Source organism: Phascolarctos cinereus, unplaced genomic scaffold, assembly GCF_003287225.1.
Source record: "Phascolarctos cinereus isolate Bilbo 61053 unplaced genomic scaffold, phaCin_HiC Scaffold_5;HRSCAF=322, whole genome shotgun sequence".
NCBI lineage: Eukaryota > Metazoa > Chordata > Mammalia > Diprotodontia > Phascolarctidae > Phascolarctos > Phascolarctos cinereus.
In genome coordinates this window covers 191,308,974-191,317,190 of record NW_027555958.1, presented here as the reverse complement: position 1 = coordinate 191,317,190, position 8,217 = coordinate 191,308,974, and the positions used below count along the sequence as shown (strand labels likewise).

Genomic DNA, 8,217 nt, shown 5'->3' with positions numbered 1-8,217 from the left:
AAATTGGATGAATGTGAGAGAAGGCAGGGTTCCATCTGCCGAGTCATCATCCCACAAACAATCCCTCCATTAGTTACAACACAATCAGACAGAGTATGAGTTACATTATACCAATCTATATAGTTTCCATAGATATGAGGTAAAGCAAAGTATTTATGTAAGACAAAAGGTATTACATGAAATTGGCACATAACAGTCCAAGTTTTAACTTGGTAGAGTATAATAGTTCCAGCGCACCAAAGTGGAGTGCATCTAGCATTCTCAGGTTTTTGCTTTTTCCATACATCTGACAAGTCAAGTATATCGTTCCATATGTGAGAGTTACCTTCCTGTAGTAATCTTTGGGCATTTTCCTTCTGTATGAGGGTATATAAGTTTTGCAAGGAACATTTAGTCCAATTAAATAAAACACTAATGTTTTTCATAAGGTGTAAATTAACGAGGATGCTATTATTAAAGACTTGTAAAAATTGGCCTTGATATTGTAATGTATTTTGGTGTGGCAGGATCGTTGTGGGTAACCATTGGGCATTCACAGTCAAAGCTTGAGAAACATCTTGTCCAGCACTGCGCAGTCTGCTAGCCAAGGTCTCAAGGTCTATAGAATTAACTATACCCAAACCAGTTCCTGCACCACCAAGTAATGTATCATACCAAGCTCTTTTTTTCCTGACACAACTTTCTAAAGAGGGAAAAGTTACATTATAATGAAACACTATTTTGTGTTGCAAGATAGAGGTGTTAGTACATGAGCGGGGACACGAATTATTCCGGGGGTTTTGGAGTCACAGGTACAACCCATACTAATTGGTTTAGATATTCTTCATACAGCCCATTGGAGGTGTTACGACATAAAAATAATTGTTATGTCTAGTGTTACTTTCATTGATGATAGGAAAAGTCCGTGTTAAGTTTACAAGAGTCCAATTATATGAATGTGCTCTGCGAGGAAAATAAGGACTAGGTGGCCAGTCTGTAAGAGTACAAGAAATATTAGTGCCATTTGCTGCGGTTACAGTTAGGTTAAAACTAGTTAAATTGATTCTCATTAGGGGAAATAAAGGGGCGTCCCAAACTTCTACGTTGAATGGGTATGACCAATTCATGATGTGGGTGTTGTTTTCACCAGCGTAGATGGAATCAGTACGCGGTCCTTGCTGAGGATTCCCCACTGGAATACCTGGAGTTCATGCCATAGTTAGCGTATAGCAGGCAAACACTGTAAAACACTTAATATCGTAAAAACATTTGGGTTAGTGGGACATGATACCATTTATCATCACCAGGGTATACTACTATGGCAGTATTAGTGTTTCCTTGTGCTATGAGCTCAGCTGGCCTTGGTCTATCAGATTGATGCTTCTTTATCCAAACTTTAGTACCATTATCACTCTGTATTTGTAGGGGGGTCCCATAATAAAGAGAAATAATATCTAGGGTTTTACAAGTGTTTTTCTGGGTAGCCCGTTTATAGGGGCAGGCAACTAATACCCCAGAGTAGGTGTCCACACAAGTGCAGGCATATTGACACCCCTGACTAACAGGTAATGGTCCAATATAGTCTATTTGCCAAATTTGAGCAGGTAAAGACCCTCTAGCCAATTCTCCAGTGATTTTCTTCGGCACAGGCCGATGAGCAAATAATTGACATTGTATGCATTTTGTACTATTTGCTTAAATAGATCCAGAGGTATGTTAATCCCTCTGTCTAATGCCCACCTGTAAGATGCAAGAGCGCCAAGATGTCCTGCGGTGATATGGACCCATTTTCCTAATTGTGTTTCATTTTCCTCTCTGGGGGTGACCTTTAAAGCTTTTCCTTGAAGTTTGGATAATTCATCAGCACGGGCATTATACTCACGTTCCACAGAATCTTGATTCACATGGGCATCTACATGAAATACAGATACATTAGTACATTGACACCATTCCCATATTTGTTCCCATAATTCTTTTCCCCACACATCTTTGTCTCTAATTTTCCATTCGTGTTTCTTCCAAATTGGCATCCAAACTGCTAGGCCATTGGCTACGGCCCAGGAATCAGTATATATATATAACATTGGCCACCTTGTTCCTTTTGAATTACTTGATAGACAGCCACTAATTCGGCCCATTGGCTACTCTGGCCTTCACCAGAGCTTTCCAAAATAGTATTGCATGAAGGGTTATAGGCTACAGCTTTCCAACATCGCTTAGATCCTATATATTTAGCCGAGCCATCAGTAAACCAAGCATGCTTCTTCTGCTCGGGGGTTAGAGAATCATATCCATTATTCCAAGAAACAGGTGATTGATCATAAGACTTTGGTGGTATATCAATATCATTTGAATGTTTTGGTAATTCTAATACCTTTTCATGCAAGGTGGAAATACCCGATCTGCCTGTCTTGACTCTATTTTGCAAATACCATTTCCATTTAATAATTGATGATTCTTGGGCATGTCCTATTTTATGTGAGGCGGGGGTCCCCATAATCCAACTCATAATGGGTATGGCTGGCCTCAATACAACTTCATGGTTTAAAGTTAAATGTTCTGTCTCTACCAGGGCCCAATATGCAGCCAATAATTGTTGTTCAAAAGGAGTATAATTTTGGCCAGCAGGTGGCAGTTTCCGCGACCAAAATCCTAAAGGAACATTCCTGCCCTGTTGTTTTTGCCATAAACTCCAATCAGCATATCCATGCAAAACTGTAACTTGCAATTCCATCGGCCCTGGCTGTACAGGCCAAAGATCCAGGGCAGTTTGAATAGCTATTTTGGCTTCCTCAAAGGCTTTCGATTCTGTTTCCCCCCATTCAAATGCATACTTTTTCCGGGTAACTTTATACAATGGCTTCAAAATCTGACCTAAATGAGGAATGTGATTCTCCAGAAACCAAACAACCCAACGAACTTTTGAGCTTCTCTTTTGTCCCTAGGAGGTGAAAAATCTAATATTTTTTGCTTGGCCTTGGGGAGGATTTCTCTATGACCCTTATTCCAAATTATTCCTAAAAACTTCACACTTTGAGCTGGACCTTGAATTTTATCAGGATTAATCTCCCATCCCTTCTCCTTCATATGTTCTATTAGTTGAGTTAATCTTTTCTCTACCACCTCTTTATTCTCTGCCTGTATTAAAATATAGAGGTCAAACTCAAAAATTTTAGACAATCCTTGGGGTCTAGCCACACTCCTCCAGCTCCCCCATCACTTAATCTTACAAGCCAGGAGATTGCAGGCTCTCCTGATCGCTGTGAAAACCTACTAAGCAAATCAGTAATTTCTCTTTGGGAGTAATCTTCCGTGATTTCAGTCACCCGGGGTGGGTTAGCTCCCTCCTTTTCGGCTTTTCTCCTATCTATCGGCCGAGCTTCCCCGTCTACAACATCCGGAACATCTTCCTCTATTACTTCCCCCCACCTATCATCATCTTCATCCCAAATATCACCTTCCCAAGTATCAGGGTCCCAATTCATATTTGCTACAGCTATTACAGCATGCACTTTCCTTTTACTCACCCTTCAAATTTTCTACACACACTCCTCTCTCCTACATGCTTAAACTTCCTTGCCTTTCTTTCTAATGATTTAAAATCCCCTTAAAACCTGTACATATCTCATTCCTTTCTAATTCTGACCTAACACTTCAACAATCCTTCCCAACTTGCCCTCTACCAACCATATAACCTAAGTAATAAAGTATTCTTCTCTCTTTCCCTCTCCCATCCACGCACTGCTTTGAAGCTGCTGTTACCTGGGGAGGGAGAGGGGGAGAATGAAGGCAACTTTTCAGAGTCCTGCTGCAGCCTTTGGCTGTCTGGCTGCAAACAACCCAAAAGGGAGGGAAATGATGTACTGGTCGTATCCCCCATTATCCCTGCTGGCAACCGGCCCATCCGTCGCACCCCAAACGAGAACCCCCAACACCCCCAATCCTCACTAGGTCCTGTACACTGTGACCAGGTTTTTGCGAGCGAGGAAAACGGAGGGTCCTCCCAACCGGGGACCTCTACCGGAGCCCGGGGCTCAACATTTCTCTTAAAGAAAGGCATTTATACAGCGAATCCTGTTCGTGACGCCAATTTTGTATTAATAGGATTTAGTGAGGTTCGGATTCGCTCCTATAAATGACACTCTCCAATGCACCAGAAAATAATAGGAAATAGATAATTTATTTAGAAGAAGCAAAGCACAGATAGTTTGAATTTGCATAGAAAGCATAAATAATAAGAACAATCAATAATATAGCACCGATCAAGAGAGTCGGTAATGGAAGAGAATACATCACCAATTCAAGGGAACCTCCAAAATCAATCAACGGCTGGGAGCCCCGTTGCAGCCAGTACAAACTTGAATTGTGTAAAGATTTTCCCGGGCGAAGCTTCCTTCCCGCGGGTGAGGCTCAGCGGGCTTACAGGACGCAGTGTTTTTATATTGTTCTAAACAAAGAAGGCTTGGGGCCAAGAAGCCCTTTTTGATGCATGCGCTATTCATGGTTTGTCCAGTACACATCTGACCTTAGCCACGCTCCCATCCGCCTGAGGCTTGGTATTTTGTTTTTTTTTAATAACATCACGTCTCACAAGGAGAGGAGCCAACCCTCCATGTCAACGTGACCTAGGAATGGCTAGTTCCTGGAATGCTAGGCCAAGAGCACTCAGGAGATATGGAACGGTCATGACCGAGATTTGAACTGAACCTATTTATTTGAGTGATCTTATTAATTTAAAGGGGAATTTCCAATTTCCATTTCAACTCTCCATGGTTTAGGTATCAAAACCACATTTATGTCATATAAGTAATTTGGTAGGACTCCATCTTCTATTTTTTCTGCATAGTTTACATAACATTGGAATTAATTATTCCTTTAATGTTCATTAGAATTACTTGTAATCCATCTGGTCCTGGGGATTTTTATTTAGGGAGCTCATTTAAGGCTTGGTCACTTTATTTTTCTTAGATAGGGTTAAGTAGTCTATTTTCCCGTTCTGTTAATCTGGACAATTTATATTTTTGTAAATTATTCATCCACTTCAGTTATATTGTCACTTTTATTGACATATAATTGCACAAAATAGTTCCTAATAATTACTTTAATTTCTTCTTCAATGGGGGGTGCTTTTATCCTTTTAATTTTTGATGCTGGTAATTTGGTTTTCTTCATTCTTTTTTAACATCAAAGTAATCATTTTTTTAATGAAACCATCTCCTAACTTTATTTATTAGTTCAATACTTTTAACTTTCAATTTTATTAATCTTCCTTTTGATTTTCCAGGTTTCCAATTTGGTTTTTAATTGGGGATTTTTAATTTCTTCTTTTTCTAGTTCTTTTAATTGCATGCCCAATTTATTGATCATTCTGTTTCTTTTTTGTATAATTGATATAAGCATTTAGAGATATATTTTCCCCTCAGTACTGCTTTGGCTGTATCCCACAAATTTTGGCATTTTGTCGCATCATTGTCATTCTCTTTAATGAAATTATTGATTGTTTCTATAAGTCATTCTTTGACCCATTAATTCTTTAAGATTTGATTATTTTGTTTCCAAATAATTTTTAATCTCTGATTCCTAAGCCATTTATTGAATGTATTTTTAATTGCAATGTGTTCTAAAAATGATGCATTTGACGTTTTCACCTTTTTTAATTTGTTTGTTAAGTTTTTATGCCCAATACATGGCCAGTTTTTGTGAAGATGCCATGTACAGTGGAGAGAAAGGTATATTCCTTTCTATTCCCATTCAATTTTATCCAGACATTTATCATATAACTTTTTAAAAATTCCATTTGTCTTCTTAACTTCTTCTCATTTGTTTTATGACTTATGTATCTAGTTATGAAAGGTGAAATTTGATGTCCCCCACTAGCAAAATTTTATTCCTTATTTCCTTCTATCACTAATGTCACTTTTTCTATAAGAACTTGAATACTATGCCATTTGGTGCATATGAGTTTAGTATTGATACTACTTTATTGTCTATGGTACCTTTTAGCAAGATGCCTTTTCCCTTCTTATTTCTTTTAATTAGGTTTATTTTTACTTTTGCTTTGCTTGAGATTATAAAGGCTACCCCTGAATTTTTTACATCAGCTGGAGCATAATAGAATCTTCTCCAGCTCCTTATTTTAACTCTGTGTGTATGTGTGTGCATGTGCATGTGTTTCAAGTGTGTTTCTCATAAACAACATATTGAATTCTGGTTTCCAATCCATTTTGCTATCTGTTTCCATTTTATGGGTGAGTTAGTCCCATCCAAGCCACAATTATGATTACTATACACTTTTCCATCCTATTTTCTTTTGTTTATCCTTTACCCAGTCCATTCTCAAAAGCCTGTTTACTTCTGACCACTGCCTCACTTAACCCATTCTCCTTCTTATCACCCTGTTTCTCTTATCTATTTCCCCTCCTACTTCCCTAATGCATATGATAAATTTCTGTAGCCTACTGAGTTTATATGCAGAACCTTCCCTCTGAACAAATTAACATGAGAGTGAGGTTCCAGCTTTGCCTTCCATTCCATGTCATTTTCCTCTCCACTGTAATGTCCTCTTCCTTGCATGTCCCTTTTATATGAGATAATTTTGCCCAATCCTCCTCTCCCTTCTCTCCTTTCCTAATGAATCTCCTTTCCTCATTCCTAAATTGTTTTAAGATCATTTCAACATAATTGGCCCACACCTATGCTCTCTGTCTATGTAGAATCCTTCTAACTGCACTAATAATGATAAAGTTCTTAGAAGTTACATATATCACCTTTCTATATAGCAATATAAACAATTTAACCTTATTCAGTCCCTTACGATTTCTCTTTCATGTTTATCTTTTTATTCTTCTCCTCAGTCTTGTGTTTGCATGCCAAATTTTCTATTCAGCTCTGATATTTTCCTCAAGAATGTTTGAAAGTCCTTTATTTCATTAAATAGCCACCTTTTTTTTCCCTCTGAAGGATTACACTCAGTTTTGCTGGGTAGGTTATTTTTGGTTGTAATCTTAGCTCCTTTGTGTTTCAGAATATCATATACAAAGCCCTCTGCTCATTTAACATGGTAATGGTAAATCTTTTGTGATCCTAACTGTTGTTCCATGGTATTTGAATGATCTCTGCCTGCTTGCAGTATTCTCTCCTTGACCTGAGAGCTCCATAATTTAGCTGTAATGTTCCTGAGGGTTTTCATTTTGGGATCTCTTTGAGGAGCCAATTGGTAGATTCTTTTTCTTTTGCCCTCTGGATCTAAAATATCAGGGCAATTTTCCTTTATAATTCCTTGAAATATGTATAGGCTTTTTTTTTTTTATCGTGGCTTTCATGTAGTCCAATACTTCTTAATTTATCTCTCCTCGATATATTTTCTAGGTTAATAATTTTTCTGAGATATTTCACATTTTCTTCTTTTGACTTTGTTTAGTTGTTTCTTGATGTCTCATGGAGTCATTAGCTTCTACTTGCTCAATTCCAATTTTATGAAATTATTTTATTCAATCAGTACTTTTTCCATTTTACTAGTTCTCCTTCTTAAGGAGTTATTTTCATTGGTGATTTTTTTGTACTTCTTTTACAATGTGGCCAATTCTGCTATTATGGAGTTCTTTTCTTCACGGAGGCTTTGTAACTGTTATATAATTTGGCCAATTCAGTTTTTTATGGTGTAATTTTCTTAAGTACTTTGTCCTTCTTTTGCCAAGCTATTAATTCCATTTTCATAATTTTCTTGCAATTTCATTTCTTTTCACACTTTTCCTCTACCATTCTCATTTGATTTCTAAAATAATTGTGTCTTGCTCTTTCTTAATGCTTCAATGAATTCTTGTTGGGCTTGTGTCCAAATTTCATTTTTCTTTGAGGTTTATTCTTGTAGCTGTTTTCGCATCATTGTCTTCTTCTGAATTTGTATCTTGATCTTCCCTATTACCATTGTAGCTTTTTATGGTCCAATCATATTTTTTAAATTGTCTATTCACTTTTGCAGCCTATTTCTTTTACTTTATAGTTGGTTTATGCTCACCTGGGAGTGGGAGAATTGTCCCAAACTTGAAGGGGTTTTGGCAGTATTGTTGTCATAACTTGTTCTGGGGATTTATAAGTTTTTAGTGCTTCCAAGGTGGTATGATCCAGAAAAAAAGATGTGATTACTGCTCTTCTGGTCTGACTCCTTGCATCCACAAGGGTTCCCATCCCCAAGGTCCCTTTTCCCTTGTGACTAAAAGTGTTCTCTTCTGTCCAGAA

At 37.7% G+C, this 8,217-nt stretch overlaps 1 long non-coding RNA gene across 1 annotated transcript; it reads right to left on the bottom strand.

Annotated features, from left to right (window-relative positions):
• Positions 1–976: 976 nt before the first annotated feature.
• On the bottom strand, positions 977–4,668 carry LOC144457572 (uncharacterized). Its single transcript, XR_013486997.1, has 3 exons — positions 4,276–4,668; positions 1,720–1,891; positions 977–1,229 (listed from the first exon to the last, which is right to left on the bottom strand). It is a non-coding gene; the product is annotated as an uncharacterized LOC144457572 (long non-coding RNA).
• Between the last annotated feature and the right edge of the window lie 3,549 nt (positions 4,669–8,217).